The sequence below is a fragment of the Dipodomys spectabilis genome, unplaced genomic scaffold, assembly GCF_019054845.1.
Source record: "Dipodomys spectabilis isolate Male_0828 unplaced genomic scaffold, ASM1905484v1 ptg000216l, whole genome shotgun sequence".
Lineage (NCBI taxonomy): Eukaryota > Metazoa > Chordata > Mammalia > Rodentia > Heteromyidae > Dipodomys > Dipodomys spectabilis.
Window position 1 is genome coordinate 227731 of NW_024870893.1, and position 25490 is coordinate 253220.

A 25490-nucleotide genomic window follows, 5' to 3' on the forward strand; every position below is an offset into this window, starting at 1 on the left:
ATTTAAGCCTAAGAGGCTGTGAATTGAGTAATAAATTTGTGGATCATGAATGTACACAAAGGAGGATAAGGTCTAATGCTCAACAATGGGTATATATCTGAGGATGAGCAGAAAAGCAATTAAGTCATGCAAAAAAGAACAAAAGAGCAGAAAAAAATTGAAAAGAATGAAGAAAAAAAGTGAAAAAAATGACCAAATGGTCAATAGAGATTTTACAAAAGCACACACATACACCTAAATTAAAAATTATAAGATGAAAAGAAAAGATGAATTGGAAACAATTTTTTTAAAAATTAAACTTAATAAAAAGGTACAAAAAAAGTTCTTTGATTTTCTTGTTTTGGGGGGGAGTGGATAGGAAGATCCTGTATCTCCCTTGTTTCCTAACCAGTCTCTTGGTGGAGTCTCTCGTCTGCTTGTGGCATTGGTTTTCCTGTGGCTTGATTGGTTTCTTATGTCAGTTTGTTTGAGCATGCAGAAAAATGCTCTGTTTTACTCAGGATTTTGTGATCATCCTCCCAGGCTAGTTCAGTAGGAGGAAGATCTGCTTTGAGTATCACAAAAGAAGGAGATGGCTGTTTCCTCTAGTTTGGAGATACTGTGATGAGGCTAGGTTCTGGATAGAGTTGAGGCCTTTCAGCAAACAGTAGCTTTTCTCTGAGGGGCTAGCTTGTGAGACACTCACAGAGCCCAGCCACGAGCCATTCTCAGGGTTTATGTTTACTGAATTTCAATTGATTGTGTAGGCTCCTGACGGGAGGTGCAGCCTCTGGAGCTGTTTACCCAGTGAAGAATGTCACTCCTCCGGTGGTGGAGCTTCTGCTGCCTTTCCTGGGTGACTTTCCCCTGGATGGAGCTGAGCCTGGCAGGTCAGTTAGTTCCTGTGACCTGCTAAATGACTCTTTTGTTTTCTTCCAAGGCCTTATTTGGAGCTAGTTCCTCGCATGGGCCTTTGTCAGAATCAAAGATGGAGACCTCTGATGGTGGGGGGGTGGCTTTTCCTCCTCTGCTCCCTGATAAGGAGTACGTATGTCAGGATTCTACTCATGGCAGAATCTTGGTTCCTGGGTCATCTCTGGTCTGCGATGTGCAGGATGAATATATCTGCTTGTCAGTCCTTGCTGGTGTTGAGCATAATCCGCTCACCTGCTGTATCTGGTTCCTTTGTCCCAGACTCTCTGTTGTAGGTATGGTGGCTATGGACGCTGCTGCCACTGCAGCCACAGCTGCAGCTACCAGCAAGTGCTCAGATCTGTCTCCTTACCTGGACTTTCCCTCTCTGGCCAAACTCTCTGTACTGTGATGGCATACTTGGTGTAATTCTCTGGCCTAAGGCTGTTCACTGGAACACTAAAACTGTTTTCTTTGTAAGAACTTGTTTAGCCTCTAGCTTCTCCTCTGCCATCTTCTGGAACCCCAGTTTTAGTGTTTTGATATGGATATTTGTTACCATTTCCTATAGGTATTGAATATAGTTTTCATTCTTTTTTTTAATTTCCTTCTCTGAATTTAGTATCAGGGTAAGGTTAGCCTTGCAAGATGTGCTCTAAGAAATTCTTTTACAGTTCTTTTTTCAGGAACAACTTACAGAGAATTAGCAAATGTGTAATTATTTTTGAACAATTCAATGGTGAAGCCACATTTTGTTATATTTTCCTTTGATGGAATACTTTTTACTCTTCTGGTCCTAGGGTTTTGAACTCAGGCCCTTATCACTGAGTTTCAGTGCTCAAGATTAGTGCTCTGTAACTTGTGTTGCAGCTTCAATTCTGGTTTTGAAGGGTTTATTGGAGATAAGAGTTTCACGGGTTTTTTACCCTGGACTAGCTTCAAATTGTGATTCTCAGATACCAGTGTCCTGAGTTACTAGGGTTACAGATGTAAGTCACTAGTGAACAGTTTGGAAGCCTTTTATGGGTACTTTAATTTCATTTATTTTTATTGGAAAATCTGAAAGGTTGTAACAGAAGTATAAGAATTTTTGGTAATGTTCTGGACAGCTCTCAGGAAGTGGGAAGTTACTTTAAAAATGCAATAAGTGGTGCAGAGGAGGAAGGGGTATGGCATAAGTTAAGCAATTACTTAAACAGACCAGAGTTTGAATGAGTGATCAAGAAGTTTGGCTGGTCAAGGGTGCTGGGTTTTAGTCTTACCTATCCCCTTGGGTCTGAAAGCTTTTAATAACCCCCTTCCTACATGTTGTTCACTATTACTCAATGCCCTTCCTTAAGTACTGTCTTGTTACTCCTTTGGCAAAGTGGCTCCACAACGGACTGCATTAAGACACAAAAAATATAACAGTGTCATGCTAAAACGGTGTGTTCCCGATATATTAGCTGAGAAAATATGAGCTTATAATGTTGCAGTCAACACTCCATGATCCTGGAGTAGTTCAAATTGCAACGTGACAAAAGTAAAACCAAGGAATCTCTAGTACAAGTTCCTGTCTTCTATGTTTATTAACTTACCAGCACAGGCGTGGAAGCATATTGTGTATTCATTTTAAAAATTACTGGAAGGACAAAAGAATGTTTACTTTACATCATTTTTGAGTGGGAGTCTTTTTCTTTTTTTGGTCAGATGTAGTGCTTTAGCTCAGAACCTGCCTCTGAGCATTTTATGGGGTTAATTGGAGATAAGATTTCTCTTATTTTTTCTTTCAATAGTTGTACAAAGAGGTAGAATTCAATATGTGAAATTCTGTGCAATTCATCTTTATTAGTGTCACCATTCCCATCATTCTCCCCACATATAAAAAGTACCATCCCCTCAAGTTTCCAGGCTCTATTTCTAATTAAGTTCATAGTTATTTTGACTGCACTTGCCTCTCACTATGCCCTACAATCCTCGTTGCCCTGCATTTAATCATTATCTTCTTCTGAAGAAGATGTTTAAGTATCATTTATTTAAACAGTATCTCATGTTCATTATTCATAGATGACACATAACTGAAATGCACTCTGTACTTTATTCAGTGTGTCTTTCTATGCCCATGACTACATGCATTGTTTCTTGTGTATTTCATGCTTAATGCTTGTATTTTCAATCAAACTTCCACATATGAGAGAAAATAGGCTTTCTTTGTTTTTCTGAACCTGTTGTTCCAGAAATTATGTCAGAAAAAAATTGAAAACAAAACAACCCCTTTGGGCCGGGAGGTGGCTCAGTGGTAGATTGATTTCCTTGCATGCATGAGTCTCTGGGCTCGATTCCTCAGCACCACATAAGCAGAAAAAGCAAGAAATGGCACTGTTGCCCAAGTGGTGAAGCACTAGCCTTGAGCTGAAGAGCTGAGGGACAGCACCTAGGCCCAGAGTTCAGGCCCCAAAACTGGCAAAAAATACCGCTTTACTTTCTCTTTCTCCATTTCTTCCAACCCGCTACTCTGAATCACATAGCTAATCCTTGTACTTTAGTTGTCATTATGGCCAGTATTTACTACTTTAAAACATGCATTTATCCATTACTACCATTAGATAATGCAAGGCTCCCTTGTATCTTAAATTAATGAAAAACCTACTTGATTATTTTTCTGACCTTCTGGGAAAGGTTTGAGTGGATTACCAAGAGAAAAAGTCAGTTATAGGTATTTTTCGAAGGATATGTTAGTGTTAGAATTAATGGAATTTTCTAATAATTTGACAAAGTGGACAAATTATTTTGCATTTCAATGGCCAGTCAAGGAAAGAGAGCTTTGTAGAAGTAATGTAAGCTATGGAAACACCTTTTGTGTAAATTTTAACCCCCAAATTGCCAGCAAAATTACATTGATCCAGTTACTTTATACCAGATTTCCTCAAGGCTGTTCATCACCAATTTCTTCTAATTGACCTTATTATTCATGACACATTCTTTGGAACTGCTCTCATGATACTAAACAGGGAGTTAAATATGGATTTCAACAACTGTCATTGTTATCTAAAATGAATATTAGTGAATAAAATGTGATCAAAGCTAACTACCTATGTGGCTAAAAATGAATATAGGGAATCCAAAAGATGTTTTCCTCAGTTGTTTTATTTATTTGCGTTTAAAACACTTCCAAAATTGTTTATGATCATAGGTTCCATCACTAGAATAAGTAGCTTCCAGAGTCAACTTCGTTGAAAGACAGTATTTAGATATATTTAACATAAGCAAGCTGGATATGGAGGGATCCACCTGTAATACTACCATTCCTAAGGCTGGAGATGAGCATGGTGTACATAATTACCTTGCCCCTAACCCATCTCAAATAAACCAAACCCAAACCACAAAATTACAATAAAAATAAAGGAATGAAAACCTAGAAAATCATGACAGTATAAGGTTTCTTACTCTAGAAAAAAACTCAGAGATAACTTTTTGTCTAACACACTATTTGGTATAGGTTTACAATTGGTATGGAAACTCTTTGGACTCACAATCACTGTTTTCTTTAATTCTTCCCCAACACACAATTTACATTATTGTTATGTTAGAGGCGTGGTTTACCTTTACATATATCCAGAAATGAGTGCAATTCCTTTCACATAAATTCATCTCTTCCCTCATTCTCTCCCATCTAGTTCCAGAGATAAATTTCATTAATGTCCAGCAAGCCAGTGTGACCAACATTTCCCTTTTTCATCTTTCACTGTCTCACAAGTACAAACTAATACACAGATACTCAGTAATTTAAGTACTATTTAAGATGGACTAGGAATCAAAGATTTGACGCTCAAATATTAGGTGAGAAAAAAGGTGTTACATACTCATATATATTATATGTTTTATATATATAATATATATAATGTGCTATATATACATGTTGTATGTATAATATATATATATTATATGATATATGATATATATCATAAATATTATTGGTCCCCATTTATTGCTTTCTGTTGAGTAACAGGTTGCCATCAAATTATCATTGCACAATTATAACTGAAATCATCAAGGAACAAACTTGGAATTTAGAATTCTGTGGCCCATTGTTCTTAGCAGCTTCTGTTTTCCACAACTTGGCCAACTCAGATAGCCTTCACAATATTTGTAAAGTAATTAAACATAAATAACTTGAAAATTATATCCAGCCATGGATAAGCAACCTATTCTGATCCTCTACATTCTTTAGCTGTTATTTCATAAAGACAATGCAACTGAGTTGTATTTTGTAGCTTATTAAACCAATTCTTAAAATTATAAAACAATATAGAGAAAGCAGAGTGGGGGGGGGAAAGAAGAGAGGAAGGAAAGGGAAGAGAGAGGGAATGAAATCAGAGAGAATGGGGGAGATTATTTCACCAAAATCAATTGAGGAATAAGGAAAAAGAAAGATGTGTGAATGGAAATATACAAGTATGAAGCAAAATAAACACTATGAGTATATAAAACATGGAACTTTTGGAAGAGGAAAATATTAATGAGTCATGATTAAGAAGAATAGTTACAGGTAGGAAGATAATGTACTTTAAAATTTAAAAAAAGCCCATTAACTCCTCTGCACAGGATAACATGTAGTGATCATGGCTTAAAGGTAACCTGGGAAGGAACATTAAGTGAATAACATTTCCAGTTAACCATTACAGAGCCAAAAGAGGAGCTGTGGCTCAAGTGTAAAGCACTAGCCTTGACCAAATGAATGAATGAATGAATGAATGAATAAACTAACTAACTAACTAACTAACTAACTAAGCAAGAGTAACCAGGCTTTAAGATCAAGACTCAGGACTAGCAAAAATAAAATAAGTTTTTAGTCAAACGATTAAGAAAGCACAATTCAAAAACTAGTAGCAGTTAAAATATATTAGTGGAGATGATTGGATAAGTGCAGTGTAAGCATGAAAATCCAAAGATATTGGAACAAAATTCAAATGTAGGTGGCTAAAAATTGTGACTGTACTATCATATGAGAAATGAGTGAGACTCACTTATTCATCAAATTGATTCTAACAATATAAACTAATATCTGATGGAAAAAGATATGTAGAGTTTATTTGGCCTTCTATGTATTTAATCATACATTTAAGTTTCATCTTCAGGGTTTATTTCTCCTGGCACGTGTTTTGTCCTGAAAACCATGCAGAAAATTTCTATCTGGCCTTAACAATATGATGTAGCACTTGGGAGCAAAAATGCAGCCCAACAGCCCTGCACTGGAAGCCAAGATGGAGAAAACCTCTGTAGCCACCATGACTTTTCCTTTGGCACTGTGGTAGACAGGCAGGAAAGTGAACCAGATACTACAGAACACCAGCATGCTGAAGGTCAGGAACTTGGCTTCATTGAACGTGTCAGGAAGATTCCTGGCCAGGAAAGCCCCAATGAAGCTGGCCAGGGCCAGAAAAAACAGGTATCCTAAGACACAGTAGAAAGCAGTGAGGGAGCCCTTGTTACACAGGATGATAATGTGGCCATGTTCAGAGTGTACATCTGTGTCAATGAAGGGAGGTGAAGTCCCCAGTCAAAGGACACAGAATGTCACCTGAATCAGAGTACAGATGGGAATGATGAAGTTAGGAGCCCCTGAGAGCAGTAACCACCTCATTCTTCTCCCTGGATAAGTGACCTTGAAGGCCAGAACCACAGTTGCAGTTTTGGCTAAGACAGCAGAAACAGCTACTGTGAATACAACTCCAAATGTGGTTTGCTGTAGAATGCAGGTGGCTGTGTTTGGACGGCCAATAAAGAGCAAGGAACAGAGAAAACAGAAGATGAGGGAGATGAGCAGGATGTAGCTGAGAACTTGGTTATTAGCTTTAACAATGGGAGTGTTCTGATGTTTCAAAAAGACTCCAAGAACAATTGCTGTGAGTGTACATAAACATAGAGCCATGCAGGCCACGGCAATCCCCAAGGGCTCTTCATAAGCCAGGAAACTTACAGCTCTTTGGAGGCACTGGTTTCTCTCTGTGTTGGCATACTGATGATCTGGACACTTCAGACAATTCTCCACATCTGGTGAGGAATTCAAATAATCTTTTCAGTACTTAAAAGCAAATTAGAAAATCCCTACATAGAGAAAATTATAACATGTCAATACTTATCAGCATAAAAACAAAAATTACCAAATATTACCAGATATGTTCAGTATCATATTGTATCTTCATCATATTCCCACACACTTTCCCACTTTCTCTTCTTTTATCCAGTCCTAGGACTTGCTTTGATGGCCTGCGCACTGTCCCTGAGCTTTCTTTGCTCAAGGCTAGCTCTCTGTCACTTGAGCCACAGTGCCACTTCTGGCTCTTTCTATTTATGTGACACTGAGGAATTGAACCCAGGACTTCATACATGCTAGACGAACTCTCTATGTCTAATCTACATTCACAATAACTTTATCTTTACGTGTCTATAACACATATTATTCCTTACCATTTCTATTATCCCTAAATTTTTCCAGACCTCTTCATGTTGCCATAGCTCTTCTCAGCTTTGTGTTCACCACTCACACCCTTCATCGGAAAGTGTGCATCACAGGGTTTGTACTTCCCTCCATGACTCTGGACAATATAAATAAAAGCCCTATATCCCTTCCTTGAAGTTGTCATATTGTCTGTCCCGCTTGCTTGTAATGCATGGGGCAACATAAAATCAACTCACACTTTCAAGCTCTAAAGTCATGCTGTGCACAACCCTTTTGATTGCTTCTTATATATAAAACAATCACATCACTTGCTGTGTAGCAACAATATTTCTGGGCACTAGGAAATAAAAGTGTGCAAGATCTCTTTTTTCTTTATTTTCTGAAGTCAATTTTGAAAAAAAAAAAAAAAAAAACGGAGACCTTATCCTTTAACTAGCTTTGCGCTTAATATGATGGGCATTAAACTTACATTAGTGATTACTTGAACAAACATTCATATGCGAGAGTAAAAAAATTAGTTCTATACATAATTGACAACCTGTGATCTTTTTCAAGAAGCAAGAACCTCTACAGTCACAATTAATTTATGAGTAAAATGGAAGACATTGGTGCTGCAATCCTAATACACACCTTTTGCATTGCATGGTTTGGGGACACTATTAGAGAATATAAATTTCTCCCCAAGTCATGAACTTACCTGTCCCATTAGCTATCTCATTCTCTGAACAAGGGGTACAATCATAGCAACAAGCACCCTTTTCCTCCTGAGGGGTTTTCCGGAATCCTGGAACACAACTTTCACTGCAGACAGAGTGAGGAGGCTGAAGAAAATCAGATCTGTGTCAGTAACTGCTCAGACTTTTACCTGACACTCCAAAAATTTCATTTTTTAAAGAACAGGAATATTAAATGTAGCATTTTATGCACATAAATCTGGTCAGTTAATTCAACGTTGGTATAGATTCCACATCATACCACAAACAACTTATTTTCTATCAGCTTGATCTCTATTTAGCCTATTGAACTCTTGAGAAGTGTGAGACCTTTAAAAGTGGATTAATGGTGAGAAAGTAAGTCCTATTTGTCAGAGCTATGGAGTTTCCTAGAATTCATGTCATTATTTGTTATTTCCTGCTATTTGTGAATGATGAGGAGTAAAGAGAAACAAATTTCTTTGAAGCTTGAAAAGTGTGCAGTAAGATATTGCATAGGCCTTCTGTTTTAAGGTTATTTGAATACAAAGACTGTCACATTTATACAGTGGCCATGAGGTGAGAATCTTTTTGCTCAGGCTCTTTCACTGATTCATCTCACCAAAGATACCTAAGCAGTAGGCAAGTAATCATTGAATGGAACTTCCACAAGTGGGAGCAAAATAAACCCTTAAAACATATAAAGTGATTGCTCTGATTCTTTGTCACAATGTAGAAACTTGCTAAGAAAAATGCAATTTAATATTCCTAATAAACTTTTACAAACACTCTGTTAAATTTTTTTGGAAATGATCGTCGCACTTGAATTCGTAGTCTGGGCACTGACCTTGAGGTTTTTGTGCTGAAGATTAGCATTTTATTACTTGAGCCAAATCTCCAGTTGAGATTTTTTATTCATTGAGATATGAGCATATAAGATTATGTTAAGCGAAATGAACCCAAAGATGGGGACACAAGTGGTTTTTTCTTTCTTGCTATTGTTTTTAATGTATTTATAATGTGCTATATGATTTTTGGTTGCTTTGTTATGTTCCTCCCCTATGGTATAGCCCCTGTTTTCACTGTATATAATTTTGGTGACCTGTGTCTTGTATGTACATTTTTCTAATTTGGGGAGTGGAAGGTAAAAAACAAAATGTTCAAATAGGTATACAATTTGACCCATTGTAACAATGAGATGTACAACACACTATGTTGAAAATGAACTTTACAACTTGGTGGGTGATGGGGGAGTTGCGAAGGTGGAGAAGGAATAGATAGTTGGGAAAAACAAAGTAGAATGTAACAGTGCTCGATAGGAAGTGTATTCACTACCTTACTCATGTAACTGTAACCCCTCTGTATACTATTTTTATAATAAATAACAAAAAAGTCTCATAGAATATTCTACCCAGTTGAGCTTTAAACAAAACTATAATCTTAGATCTGAGGTAGTCATCAACCTGGGTAGATATAATTAGAATCAAGAGCACCCTCACCCAAGTACTGTTAATGTATTCTATTACTTTTATAACCAACAATCAGTCAATCCAATTTCTTAAGTGGGAAATATTTTAAATGTCCACTACTTGGTTTTTAGTAAGCACATAGGGTATATATTTGTGTGTGCGTGCATGCATGTGTCTGTCTGTCTGTTAGTGTGTGTGTGTGTGTGTGTGTGTGTGTGTGTGCTTGTGCACGCACACGCCAGAACTAAATCTTATGTGAGTCTGGGTTGGGTATCTGAGGTTTGTTGCTTAATGTTAACACTTTAGTGCCTAATCCACAGCACCACTTCAGCTTTATTGATGGTTAATACGAGATTAGTCTCAAAGCATTTCCTGTTAGCACTGTTTTTTAAACATGGTATTCATATCTCAGCCAGCAAAATACCTAGTATTATAGGAGTAAGTTACTGGCACCCAACCAGGTATAAATTTTAAGGGTGAAATTTTTTTACTTATATATCCTTAAAATCATTACTGTTGAATCCAACCAACCTCTGTTGTTCCTATGGTCCACTCTACTAGATTTTCAGATAAAGTCAGTTGATGACCATGACGAGTATATGGAGAAAATTTTCCTACTTTCATCTCAAGTTGAAGACCTTCGGGAAAATTCCAAATGTTCACAATATCATACTCTGCCCCCAATTTCTTTTTCTCATCTAAAATCACTTGATCTCCAGCAGGATTGTGAAACTGGATGTTCTTCAGAAAAGGATGCAGCTAAAAGAGAAATATATGGTGAAATATATCCCAGAGTTAAAAAGGAAAACCTGAACCAAGAAAGGCTCTTGTTTGCCTTAAATTTTCGATTCAGAATTCAAGAATAGTAGAGGCACCTAGTGAGTTGCATAGAAGAAAACCTATCAGAGAATAAAAATATTCTTTCAGAATCCTGGTCACTCAGCAAGGAAATAGAAGGCCTCTCTTCAAGAGAAACCAATTTCATGTAAATAGTCATTAGTGAGAACATTTTCATTTGCTTACTATAGGTTTCTACATCCACTAGTTTTGTGATCATCTGTAGTATGAACTTGGTAAAAATTTAATAGATAAAATAGAATAAAATTATCTCTTATGAAAAATATACATAATTATGTGCAGGAGGTCATCATTTACACTTACTTAAGAAATGCAGATTTCAATGGTGATTTTGAAGTCTTCAAAATATTAGCTATAAACATGTTGGTTTATTTGTTACTAAACAGATTTTTAGAAATGTCCTTTTTCATGGCTGCTTTTCTTGAAAAGTACATAAAAACATTCCTAGAGAATCTCACACACAAATGAAGAAGTATAGTATCTTGGGTTTTCAGACAATACAAAAATTATTTAATTTCATAGTGTAAGAACCTCCCTAAAAAGTAACTTTCTTCCTAATGTGTGATGTACAACACAGAAGGCCTTACCTGTGCAGGGGAAGACATTATCCCATTTCTATTTCCCATTGTTTGTGTTTCTGTTTGATAAAGCAGCATATCATGGAGAGCCTGGGCCACAGAATACACAGCATTGTATACACTATAACTGTCTCCAGACATACTCATGTCAAATATATGCCTAGGCAACCAATCCAAGGAGGCATCATGAGGACAGTTCTCCCACAGTACACAGTCAGACACAGAATCTGAGCAATTAAAGGAGAGAGACCATAACCTAGCAAGAAAAAAGTCTTCTGGGTATTTGCACGGGTTAACTGATTTGAGAAAATCTGTGAATCCAGAAACATCTGGGTGATGGTGTGAAAAAACGAGAGGTACAAGGAATGAACCTAGAATGAAATATCTCTTTCTCATGGTTACATCCCACTCTGAGTTCATAATAAAAACTTTGCCTTTTATTAAAAATTGTTCAACACATGTAAATAAATGTCGTAGGAACTCATTATCAGCATACACAATGAAGATATTTGCTGAAGATTTATTTATCTGGTTATAATGTGCCATAATTTTGAAAATATTCGACATGGAATAATTTGGTAATGATAGCTCAAAGGCTATACAAACTCTGTTCTTGGCCATCTCTTCTTTGAATGCAGGAAGAATCCACAAACCATTCTCATCTTGTAAGGTTATCAGTCCCACCCAATTCCAGCTGAAGTGAAGTAATAATAAGACCATGCCACTGGCTATTGAAGTGTCCTTTGGAGCCATTTGATAGAGACCAGGAAACATATTATTGTCACTCAGAGCATGATCAAAAGGCCCAGAGGTCAGCTAAAGGGAATGAGAACAGGATGCTGCAAAAATGAGAAGATTTCCATCCATCCTAATTCCAGTCATGATATATATATCACATAACTATGTGCAATAGTTGGAAGGTAGGTTTTTCATTTAATTTTGGAAGAAATAAATTTAAATTTTTTTAATTATTTGACAATGTATTAATTTGTTTATACAAAATCTCTTAATCATTGTCCCTGTTTCCATCAACTCCTGTAATCGATATCCACCCCACATATTCACTGACTTTGCTAGTTCCATTTTCACATATATGTGCATTGAATATTATAATATTTTCTACTACCCATCTCTCCTTTCTCCTCTTCCATATTCCCTGAACACCTAAAAAGCCACCCTCATTGAAGATATGCTTCAGTTGCCTGGTATTTTTATGTACTGTCTCTTTCTCTGAACGGTTACATCATTCAATTCTACCCTGCTATGTACCATAATTTAGTCAGATTGATCATACATATATATATATATATATATATATATATATATATATACATATCTGAGTGTGGTCCAGATATTTTTAATATTTCATTTTCCTTATTTAGACAAAATATTACATATGAGAGATCATATACTCCTTTCTTTTTCTAAGTCCAATATATTGCATTCAATGTATCTTATACATGAGCCTGCATATATGTGTGTGACTCTGTGTGTGTGTGTGTGTGTTAGTAAAGGGCCAGGAACTCAGGGCCTTATGTAGTTCTTGGCTTTTCCCCCCCAAAGTAGCACTCTACCACTTGAACCACACATTACTGCATGATTTTTTCTAATTAATTAGAAATGATTTCTGAGTCACTAGGATTAGAGATGTGGTCCATCAGCATCATGCTCAACATATCTGGACATTTTAAAGTCATTTTCCATTTCCTAATTTCTTAAAGAATCGACATCAATTATAAGGCTTAAAATTCCAAAATAATACCTTTTCTCTATAATGTTTTCATCCCCTTTTTGAAACCAACAGGACTAGAAATATCACATTATCTTTGAGTACATACTCTTTTTTTCCTCTACATTTTAAAATATGCTTTGTATTGTAAAAAATACTGTACATAGGGGGTACAGTTACATGAGTAAGGCAATGAGTACATTTCCAATTGAGCATTGTTACCTCCTCTTCTGTTTTCCCCCTACCATCCCTTCCTTCTCCACCTCCCACACTCCTCCTGTCCACCTTCCTCTCTGCCAAAGTTGTAAAGTTCATTTTCACCAAAGTGTCTTATACATCTCATTGTTACAATGGGTCAACTTGTATCCTTATTTAAGCATTTTGTTATTTCCCTTCCCCTCCATAAATCAAATCTCTTCCTTTTGTCCTCTTCTAACACCTGAGATGGCACTAAAATAGGCATTCTTAATATCTCCCACCGCTCACACTCTCACCTGTGGAAAACTATAGAGGTCCAGCAGTGTCCCAATCTGTGAAGATAATGCTCCTGAAGGTCCTGTAAGTACTGCTATAGACTGGTTGTCTCTCATACAATTATAGTTTGGAAAGTCATATTTCCCAAAAAGGCAAACGAAGGGATTTTCAAATGATGTCCTTGATCCATATTGAACATCATAGATACTAAATCCCAGAGTTAAGTTATGTAAAAGATCAGGGTTTTTGTTGATCTCTTCTATAGCAAAAGCCAAGGCCAAAACACACTGGTAGTTCTTGAAGGTAAACCTGCATAATGAGCATAGAAATTCAGCAGGAGTATTTCAAAATTATGGCTTTTATGGAAGGAATGCTTGCGTTTCTGCTAATAAGTATGGTAAAATATTATGCCCAATTAGGATGGAATATGAATACAATGTCTTGTGCTTGAATATAGGGTTATGTAAAGATATGAAAGGAATTTGTCATGAATTACATTCAGAAACTTAGTTAAGCCAAGAGCTTGCTTTATCTCCACTACCATATACATGCAACATGCACAATTTTTCCATTAGGCATGGAGTAAGTTGTGATGAGACACAAAATATTCTGTTGCCTTCACCTTGGGTAAATATGGTAAAACAGGTGGAGACCTGTGTGAAAAGCCTTCTGGTTCAGTCACCCAGTTGCTGTTAAGTGGTTATCTTGCAGGTTGAGCTAACTAACAATTCTTCAACTTAATAGCATCTTTGAGAAGGAAAGCATTATTTAATCAAGATTGCATAGCAAGCTTTGCTCACATACCCAACAAAATCAACAGCTCTTCCTGCAATATCAACCACAACAAAAGCTGAATAACAGGTGAGGTAATTTAGCTGTTATTTATGTAATGAGAACATAGGTAGTCAACCAACTCCAAGGTACTGAATATGGGGAAAGGAGCCTCCAATGTAGGTTATGAGGAAAGAATTGGGAGAAATCTTTACATTGAAATCCACGATCCAAATCCACCATGAGGAATTACACTAATACTTAATATATTTGCTAGTGTATTTATCTTGAGATATAGAAAAGGAAAAAAACATAAAGTTGTAAAGAGGATAAAAATGCTTTCCTTTCTCTTTTGTGATATGTATGTGCAATGTTAAATCTGTTGTGAGAACATAAAAAAATTAATATAACGAAATCAATGTACATTGTTCAAAGAAGGACACAATGGAGACAACATGAAAATACAAATGATTCAAAATGGAGAGAAATAATCCATGAATATACAAGAAAAATGCCAAGTAAAGCAAGTTTAATTCTTAGAGAAAATGTCCAGGCTATGGGTCAGACAATGAAGGACCTAGAATATAGTTCTAAAATGCTTTAAGAACAGGTTGATTAAAATATGAAAAGAAAGAAAATGTACACAGGACAATTCCTGAGCATGATGAGACTAGAATTATTAGAAGAAGTCATGGCATCTATAAAGATAAAGGTAAATCTATATCGCAGATGAAAAGGAAACTAATAGTACAGATGAAATGAAAGTGTCTTCTCCTGGCAAAAGGATATAAGACACTGATAATTCCTGGGGAAAAAAAAGTAAAGGAGCATGCAAGAATTCGTGGGAGCCGGGTGGGAGGGGGCTGGGCTGGAAGGGGGGGATGGGAAGGAATGGTAAGGGGAAACAAAGGAGGAAGCAACAATGTTTGATAAGAAATGCATTCATTACATTGCCTGTGTAATTGTAACCCCTCTGTACAGTATATTCACAATAAAAAAAAAGCAACTAAAAAAAAAGAAATTTAGGAATCAACCAAAAGCCCTACTTTATGATTACATATTCATGAAGGAGGAGAGCAAGCAATAAAAAAAGATAGAAAATATATCTAATGGAATTTTATTAGAAAAATTTCTGAGCATGGAAAAATAAAGACACATTCAGTAACAAAGAGTAGTAGAAGCCTAAGCAGTCCAGACCAGAAAAGAGCATGCTATTGCCCATGGAAAGGGTACTGGAAGATATTAGAGAGGAATAATTGATTATTTATGGAGGAAAAGCTGTCAGAATAAATACAAATTTCTCATATGAGATAGTGAAAGGAAGAATGCCTGAAATGATGTATGCCACAGTTTATAGGCAAACATCTACCAACCAAAAACAGTGTACCCAGCAAAATACTCCTTCATAACTAGTGAACAAATATAAAATTGCATAACAAGAATAACTGAAATAATTTTCCTCATCAATCCATGAATAGAAAAATAGCTAAGGAAATACATATAGAAAATCAATCAGAATGCCATAGTGGTGGAAAGAATATTCCTTATTAGAGAGACAGCTAAACATTATAGGAAAAGATGAGGCACAGCCACCAAGTAGGTGAATAACATGTCAGGGGTTACAAAACACTTCTCAATTCTCAGCATGAATGGCCTTAAATCTCCAAATAATTGGAACAGATTAGAGAATTGAATCAAATAGCAAGACCCATGTATGTGCTGTCCACAAGAGACCCATCTTGCCAACTGAAATGAACATTTTCTAATTGAATGCCTGCAATAATATATTTCAAGCAAATGCTCCCATAAACAGGGTGGAGTAGCAATCCTAATACCAGATGAAATAGATTTCAAATTAAAATTAATGGTAATAAACAAAGGAGGGCACTGCAGAAAAATAAATACAAGTCTCCCTCAAGAGCATACAACAATTCTAAATACCCATGCACCAAATACTGGACACCCAACTTCATTGAACAAATACTTACTAATCTACAACTTATCTAAAAACATAGATGCAAACACATTGATTGCTGGTGACATCAACATTTCACTATTGTAGCTGGATAGATCATCCAGGCAAAAATTCTGCATAGGACCATTATACCTAAACAACTGCATTGATAAAATAGAATTATCGTAAAACTAGTAAATAATTAACCCAGGAGCATCCGAATATACATTCTTTTCAGCCACTCAAATAACATTCTCCAAACTAGATCATCCGGTAACTCAAAAGGCACATCTGTGCAAATTCATAAAATGTCATGATTCCCTATATCCTGACAGATCATAATGGAAGAAAATTACAATTCAGCAGGCAAAGCTATTACAGAAAATCCTTTAAAACTGGTGACTGAACAACATATTGCGGAATGACCAGAAGGTTATTGATAAGATTAGAAGGTTGATTCTAGTTTTTATGAAGCAATAGATATGAATACTAAAAAAAAAAAATCAGCTACTTTGGGACACAATGAAGGCAGTAGTCAGAAGAAAATCTATACCTCTAAATGCCTACAGAAACAAATTGGAGAAATCACAAATTAATAATTTAATGATAAGCATTAAGTTCCTTGTACAAAAGGAACATGACCAATTCAAAACCACTAAATGGAAACTATAATATTAAAACTGGGGAAGGTTGCTCTGTGGTACAGTGCTTGCCTTGCATGCATGAGATCCTGGGTTTGATTCCTCAGCACCACATAAGTAGAAAAACCTGGTAGTGGCCATGTGGGTCAAGTGGTGGAGTGCTGGCCTTGAGCTGAAGAGCTGAGCATCAGTGCCCAGGCCCAGAGTTCAGGCCCTATGGCCGACAAATAAATTAAAACAAGAAGTAAACAAAATAGAGAAGAAAATACCATAGAACGCATAAAAAATGAGCAGATTGGTTCTTTGAATAAATTAAAAAATTGAGAGACCCTTAGCAAATCTGAACACAAAAGGAAAAGAACACACAAAATTATAGACAGCATTACATTCAATGGTGAAAAATTAAACCAATTTCCTCTAAAGTCAGGAAGAAGAAACAGATGCTCATTTTCTATTCTTTTTCTATATTGCAGTGGAATTTCTAGCAAGAGAAATAAAGCAAGAGAAAAAAAAAAAGAAGTGGATCCAAATAGGAAATGAGAGCTATAACAATCCCTATTTGCAATTTTTTTCAGGGTACCATGGCATCTATTAGTCAGCCAAACCTTCATGGCTGAGGTGTCAGTTAACAGTTGGTACTAGCAACTTCTTCCCCAAGAAGCCCCTCCTCTGCCACAGAGCTCTAGTGTTTCCCATATTCTCTCCTGAAATACTTTCAGGCTGTCTGGTGTTACATTGAGGTGTTTACGGATGGCATAACCCAGTATTGGAAGATACCTATAGCTTCCTTCCCCCAAACTAATCCAAAACTTTCGAAAAGTACAGAATCAAAATTAACCCATTAAAATCAGTAGATTTCTGGTGTGCCAACAATAAGAAGTTTGTGACTAAATTCAGGTAAACCACTTTTTTGTAATAGACTCAAAAAAATTGAAAAGACCCAGGAATTATCTTAACCAAAGATGTGAACAAAACCTGAAGAAAACTTTAACTGTCTGTCTGAAAAAATTAAAGCATTTATAAGTTAATGGAATACCTTTTTTTCCCCCGTCAGTTGTGGGGCTTGAGCTCTGGGTTTGGGCACTGTCCCTGCGCTCTTTAGCTCAAGGCAAGCACTCTACTGCTTGAGCCACAGCACCACTTCCGGTTTTCTAGTGGTTTATTGGAGATAAGATTCTCACAGAGTTTCTGCCCAGGCTGGCTTTGATTCGTGATCCTCATATCTCAGCCTCCTGAGTAGCTAGGATTACAGGTGTGAACCATTGACGCCAAGCTTAATGGAATAACTTTGATGCTCCTGAATGGGAAGGATTATCATCGTGAACACGGCAACACTGCTCAGTTATTCTACACATTCAATGCAATGCCCATTGAAATCCCAACAACATTCTTGAGTGATATAGAAGAAATATGAAAATTTTTACGGACAGAAAATCATGACAAAGGGCAAAAATGGTCTTTAACATCAAGAACAGTACTAGGGGAATAACAATATCTATCTTCAAACTCTGAAACAAAGCCTTAGTAAGAAAAGATATTTGGTAGTGACCCATGAAAGAAACCTGCATATCTATAGCCATCTACTATCTCATAAGGAAACAAAAAACACAAAATGGAAGAAAGAAGCCTCTTCAATGAATGGTGCTGGCAGAATTTTGTATGCATGAGCAGAAAACTACTAGCATCATTTCCAGATGGATCAGTGATCTCAATGTAAGGCCAGATTCACTAAAGGTATTACAGGAAGAGACTGTGAGACATAAAGGTTACAGGATGGATATCACAGATTGAAACATCTTAGTCAAGTTCCAGAATCACAACAAATCAAGGTAAAATCTAGGTAAATTGCATTCACCCCCAAAAATATTTCTGCATTGCAAAGAACACCCTTATCAAGATAAATACCTGAGAAAATGGGAGAAAGACTTTCTAACATGTATGACTTAATGTATGATGTTAGAAAACGTCATACATAAAATCTACTCAAAGGTCAAAATTTAAAAAAATACCCTCAATAAACAAATCCTCAAAGAAACAACAACTCTATTCATAAATGGTCTAAAGACATAAAGAGAGATTTCTCCAGTGAACAAATAAGAATTGCCAGTCAATATAGGAAGAGATATTCAAAGTCTCCGGGAATAAAAGGAATGCAAATCAAAAACATACCGAGAGCCCACCACAACCCTATGAGAATGTCCATTAGCAAGAAAACTAACAATTTCAGATGCTGGCAGGGATGTGTCAAAAAGGGAGCACTACCACACTCCTCGTGGGAATGTAAACTTGTTCAATCACTCTTGAAAGCAGTATGAATGTTGCTCAAAAGAGTAAACATAGAGCTTCCCTATGACCCAGGAATTGCACTCCTAGACATTCAGCCAGTAGAACAAAAACGAAGTTACAGGAAAGCTATCAACCCAATCATGTTTATTAAACATTGTTCACAATAGCTATGATATGGATTCAAACCACATGCCTGTCAGTGTTGGAATGGATCAAGAGAATGTGAGAGTGTGGTGTATATATACCAAATATCATTATATTTTTTCATGTGAAAGAATGTATGGCTAACTAGATAAAGAAATGGAAATACTTGAAAAGATAATATTAAGGGAAGTAAGCCAGATCCAAATTATAGTTTAAATGGTTTACCTCATTTTTATAAATAAAATAAGTTTATTATATATATATATATATATACACACACACTATATTCATATATATATGTACATATATACATACATACATATGTGTATATATATGTATACATATATATGTATATATGTGTACATATATATGTATATAAATGTATATATGTATATAAATATGTATATATATATATATACATATATATGCACACTGGTTGGTAAAAGACAAAAACTTACACTTGGACATGACAAATTTTACAGGCTTTAAAACACTCACATGGTGAGAGCAAATGTGGATAATCTCAGGAATGATCACATATGCTCAATAGCTATATTTATATGATCTTAAAAAAGTTTATTAAAGTGCACTCCATAGAATTGGAAACAAGATTTTTGTCATTTTGCTTTTTGTTTTGTTTCTTTGTTTTCTCCTTTGTCACTCTTTTTATTTCGCTATTGTGTGTAAGATTATCTATTTTACTGAGTGTAAGGGGGGGCACAGACATGGTAGTTGAAGGGGAAAATATTGCAGCAGTTAAACAGAAACTGGGATGAAAGAAATATACAACTTCTTCTGGAGGGGATGTTAGGGAACTGAGAGAAAATGAGGAAAGAGGTGGCACTATTCAAAAAGAAAAGTGCTCATTACCTGACTTAGGTAACTGTAGTCCCTCTGTATATCACCTTTACTATAACAATTAAACATTGAAAAACAAGAAGTAGAATAAGGCAGTCCATGCAAACAAAATAAAAAAACAGCAGTATCTATAACACAACACATAAGATAGACTTTAATGAAAGAATCAAAAAGTGACAGAAATTTTACATCATGATAAAGAGATCAAATTAGCAATATGAAATAATCCTAACTGTTTATTTCACACTACCAGAGCACTAAGCTATAAAATCAGACTGTGAGTTAGTCCTCAATACAACAAGAGCTGAAGATTTCATGGAGACATCTTCCAGGCAAAATTAGGGAGGCATGAGAACTAAATTTCACCCTTGGTAAAATGAGCACCATATACACCAAAAGAATATTTCAGCCAACCTCTATTGAATAATATATGGCTCATCAACATACTGGTCATTCTCCAGAAGAGATGATATGCCAGGATTAAACACTGCCAAGTTTTAATTTTTTGAAAATATATTTAACACACGTGCAGGTCATACTATAGTAATGTGAGAATTTAACAAGCAAAATATGCCCAAACATAAAACCAAAGGACTTTATTTTCCAACAATTATAAAATACTTAAATAATAATTAAAATATTAAATGTAATTCATTAAAGATTAATGTGTGATAAAGTGAACTTTATGTTTTTTGGTCATGGGGGCTGAACTCTGGCCTGGATGCTGTCCCTTAGCTCTTCAGCTCAAGGCTAGTGGCCTACCACTTGAGCCACAGAACCACTTCCAGCTTTTTTTCTGCTTATATGGTGTAGAGGAATCGAACCCAGGGCCTCGTAATTCGAGGCAAGCGCTCTACCACTGAACCAACTTCCCAGCCCAAGTAAGCTTTTTTTAAGACAAAATATAAAAAATAAAATGATCCTTAGAACAAATGAAAATAACAAGAGCTTACACTAAATCTATGGATATAGAAAATGGACGAAAGAAAAGAATATAACAACCCTGCTTAAATCAAGAGAGAATATTGTGGAAGAACAACTTATCCTGCAACTCAAGGAACTTGATATCCAACCACCAAATTAGTACAAGGAATAAAATCAAACAGAAAAATAAATAGAGAATAAAAATAGTAGTAATAAGCAATGAATCGAAATCAGCTTGTACAAAAACAAAAGGTTGATAAGACTAAAGTAAAAGTCATGAACAATCATAGCCGAAATAACCACAATCACCCATGTAGACACATATCTCCCAGGATTCTGGATGAGCTGAATCAGTATGGTAAAAAAAATAAAGTCATGTTACAGAAAACCATCTACAGTTTTAGTACAACCTCCATCCCATTCCCTATCATTTCCATCGCAGAAACAGAAGAGTCAAGACTAAATTTTATGAAAAAGGAAATTGCCAATTATCTAGACCTATCTTAAGGCACAAGAACAATACTGCAGTATCACTATCTTTATTTTATACTGAGACAAGTAGCAGAAAAATCACTGTGTTTAAAACTGACAATATATCAATGAAATATAAGGCCCAGAAATAGTTGTAATCAAATACAGTTACCTGATGATTTGAGAAGTTCACAAAAAATGTCTGGCCTGGGAATGGGACCCTAAGAAAGGCATGGCACTGTAAAACTGGGTGTCCATTTGTCCAGCAATGAAATTTGACCCTATTCTTCAATCTGTACTTTTTTTCAACTCACAAGTTGATCGCTTATTAATAAGGAATTAGAACTTTACAAGTAATAGAGAAATTGAGAGACAACATAACTTTAATAGAAGTCAAACTGCTCATAAAATAATAGCAAGAATAAGCTCTAAATTTCACTGAGTGGAAGAAGGCTTTTCATTCACAAGTCCCCATATTCCACAGTACAAAACAAAGTAGCTCTGGATGCATCAAATTAAAATTTTCAGCACAATGGATGAAATAGTGGGATATCCAAATGAATGGTTGAAATTACTGGTACCTATTCATATCACAGAGGATTAATAGCATAGTATAAAACAACTCTAAATTTTAGATACCAGTAGGAAAAATGCAGTTATGGAACAAGCAGATTTGCAGACACATTAAAATTTAAAAATTACAAAGGGAAATCCAATACTGAAAAGAATGTTAAACTATTTGAGCAATCAGAACAGTAAAACTAAAAGATAAAATGAGTTACCCATCAAGCCAGACAAAAATTGCAGTTTCAATTGAGATAAAATGTATGTGTGCAATGAGGGAATGTAAAATATTAAACTGAACATTTAGGGCCAGAGAAGTTTAAGTTGAATTGGAAGATGGCAGTGTGAGCAGAAGGAATGTGCATTTTTAAATCATAGTATCAAGATATAGTACCTCAGTAATGAGGTGTGAGCTGGAGATACATGTTAGAAATATATAGTATTTAAATGTTGCTCCTCTGTGGCAGAAGTTAAGAAGGAGCTATGTCATATATGCTAATTTGTTAATTAATTGAATATCTGCAAGATACAGTAGAAAAAAACATTCTGTGAGGCAAAAACCTGCATATTAGTGCCTTAAAGTGTTCAATTGTGATAGAATGAGTTCATATTTTCAGTGCTTATTACTGTCTCTGTTACATTTTCATAATGCTCTGGGAACTAGAGGCTTTCTCATTTTGGTGATGACTTTTCAAATGTAGTCATATGGATAATTTAAATTTCTATTTTTCCTTCATGCACATTTGTACCTGGATCTACCGTTGTACAAAACAAACAAGCTATTTCTTCACAGAGATAGTCTGGAACACAGAAATAGTTTCTGAAAATCATTCCTAAATTTCTTTAGTAGAAAAACCAAAAGAAGGAAGTAATTTTTTTATTTCATATGTACTATGTATATGGAAATATCACAATGGAACCCATCATAATATGGTTTGTACACATTCATAAACAAAGTATTTTTTCTAAAAATTCCCCAAAATTGCATTGTTGGTAATGATGTAGAGAAATCAAAGGTTGAAGATAGCTCTGAATTAAAATTGCCTGTGCTGGTTGCTCAATCCTGAAATTCTAGCCAATCAGGGGTTTGAGACCCATGGATCCTGAGTGAAAGCCAACTTGGGCAGAAAAATCCATGACACATTTATCTCCCCTTAAACAACGAAAAGACAGAAGTGGTGAGCTCAGAGTTCTAGAGTTCTAGAGAAAGCCAATCAAGGGTGCAAAGCAAGCCAAATACCGGTGCCTCATTCCTGAATTCCTAGCTACACCAGGAAGCTGAAAATGAACAGAAGAAATGAGAAATATGGGAAAGGACAAAGGACATCAGAGAAGGTATAAAATTGGTTAAAAATAGAGTGAGTGACCATAATCTAATTTTATGATATGCAGGGTGGAACTACAATATGAACCTGTGGGTAACATCAGATATCACAGCCTGATATCTAATTGCAGTGGTCCACTTATCCACAATAAATACTTCATGAATAAATATTACTATCTGTTGTCAATATCATGCATAATACTTTACTAAACCAGACTGTAATTCTCTTTATGTCAGTAGATAGCTATGAAACTATATTAGCAAAGTAACAAAAGTAGCCAAACATGTTTTGGGAAATGAAGAGAAGGAAAATCAGCTAACCATGGGTAAATAATGAGGTAAATATTGGTGCTCATGCCTGAAGTCTTAGGCACTTAGGAGCCTGAGATTTCGGGATCATGTTTTGAAGCCATCTTGGACATGGATGTCTGTGAGCCTCTTCTCTCTAATTAATAAACAGAAAGTTCCAGAAGTGTAGCTAGCTTGAACAAAGAAGCTCAGTGACAGTGCCCAGGCCATTAGTGCCTAGGACAAGTACAGAATAAAAAATGATAACCAAACATACTAGTGGCATAGAAGATAAGGACAGATATATTCTATAGTAAGGAAGAGAGTAATTCCTATTGCTGCCATCTCTGCTCCCATGGGTGAGCAGGTAGCTCAGACTTTATTTCTCATACCAGGATTTGGAAAGGAGTACACATGGTAGAGGCAATAAGCATTTCCTCTTGGAGTAGGTATCAAATTGACTGCTAGAGTTCCTTTGAGTGTTGTAGAATCATTTTTCTTTCTTTCTTCCTTTTCTTTCATAGCCATTTATTAGTGATAACTTCGGATAGCGACAAATAGCCAATGATATGGATGTACACAATTAAAGAAGGTCTCATCTTGTATAGATAAAGTTCTCCCATAAGGGACCTTTGATAATGTTTTCTAACACCTCGATATGACATGAAATAGTGAAATAGTGATTAGTTTGAAAGTCACTGTTTGTCTAAAGTGAAAGATAGCAAGAGAGAGAGAGAGTGTGTGTGTGTGTCTAAGGGACTGAAATCAGAGACTGGACACTCCTTGAGCTTTTTTGCTCAACACTACCACTCTGTCACTTGAGTCACATCACCACTTCCAGGTTTGGCTGATTAAATGGCGATAAATCTGTCATATATTTCCATGCCTGGGCTGACTTCAGACATTGATCCTCAACTTTCAGCCTCCTGAATAGATAGTATTATTTCCATGAGCCAGCAGTCCACAATAAGAATGTGTTTCAGAGACCTTAAGATTAAAGTGATACATAAACAAAATGTCTCAGACGATTTGCCTATGGGAAAGGAAATGTGTCTGTAGTCTTTTAGCACAGAACTCATGAAACTGACTCAATTTGTTTGTAATAATATCACTTCATCAACTCCAGTGAGATCTGGCATGGAATAAAGTAAAGTGAAATGCTGTTTCCCAGGAAACAGGAGTTACATGGAAGAAACCAGATACATTTTCTACCAGCATGCAGAAATTTACTCAACAGTAGATAGAAGAGGAAAAAATGAAACTGAGCCATTTCTGGTGCAGTAAGCATGGATTTTCAGGCTAGAAAAGAGACAGTACACTCATCAGTACGCCCGGAGTTCCCTCAGGAGTTGCCTATCCTGACAAAAAAACAGTAAATAAAATTTAACTAATGAGTTACTTACGGCTTATTCTCTTCTTGTCCAGAAACATCACTGCTACTGAGATCTGTTCCTAAAGTGTAGAGGGGGAAAAACCCAGCAATCATCACATCTCCATTCGTGTGCGCTCGCTTCTTCATTGTAGAAAAGCAGTTAGTGCTAGGCAAGGCCCTAACAAGGAGCGGAAGCTGAAGGAGAAAGAATATGAAAGTCAAAAGAGACATTCCTGAAGCATCTGCCAAGCTGAAATCCTGACTGGCCGTGAAGCCAACAGTTTCAGGTATATATACATTCATGTATTTTCGCATATGTGTATATGTGTCTTTTTATTGACAGAGATGACTACTGTAGCCCCCAGTTCTTGGAAAGCTCTTGCAAGTCCCCAGGCAGAAAGGGTAAAACTCCTCCATGGGGCTCTGCATCTGAGACCCTGCATTGAGAAGGAAAACATAAGTTGGAAAACATGTTTACTGATTCCCCTTATTCAGCCCAGTTGCTAAGATTTCCTCTCAGAGTCTCTAGGGGTAAAGTTAACTTTGATATATTTGGTCCAACATCTGTAACAAGAAACTATTTGCATGAAAGCCATTTAGGATGATGTAACTGGATTGCATCAGAGGATGCCTAATCAGGTGCATGGTGAAATGGCCAGAAAAAAAATGTATGCCACTGGGATATCAACAAAAGCTATTAGGACATCACACACAGTGGGTCAGTTCAGTTCACAAACTCAAGATCCAGAACAGCCACAGA

At 36.1% G+C, this 25490-nt stretch overlaps 1 pseudogene; it reads right to left on the minus strand.

Moving 5' to 3' along the window:
- Positions 1–6004: 6004 nt before the first annotated feature.
- On the minus strand, positions 6005–24877 carry LOC122122900 (annotated as a pseudogene).
- Between the last annotated feature and the right edge of the window lie 613 nt (positions 24878–25490).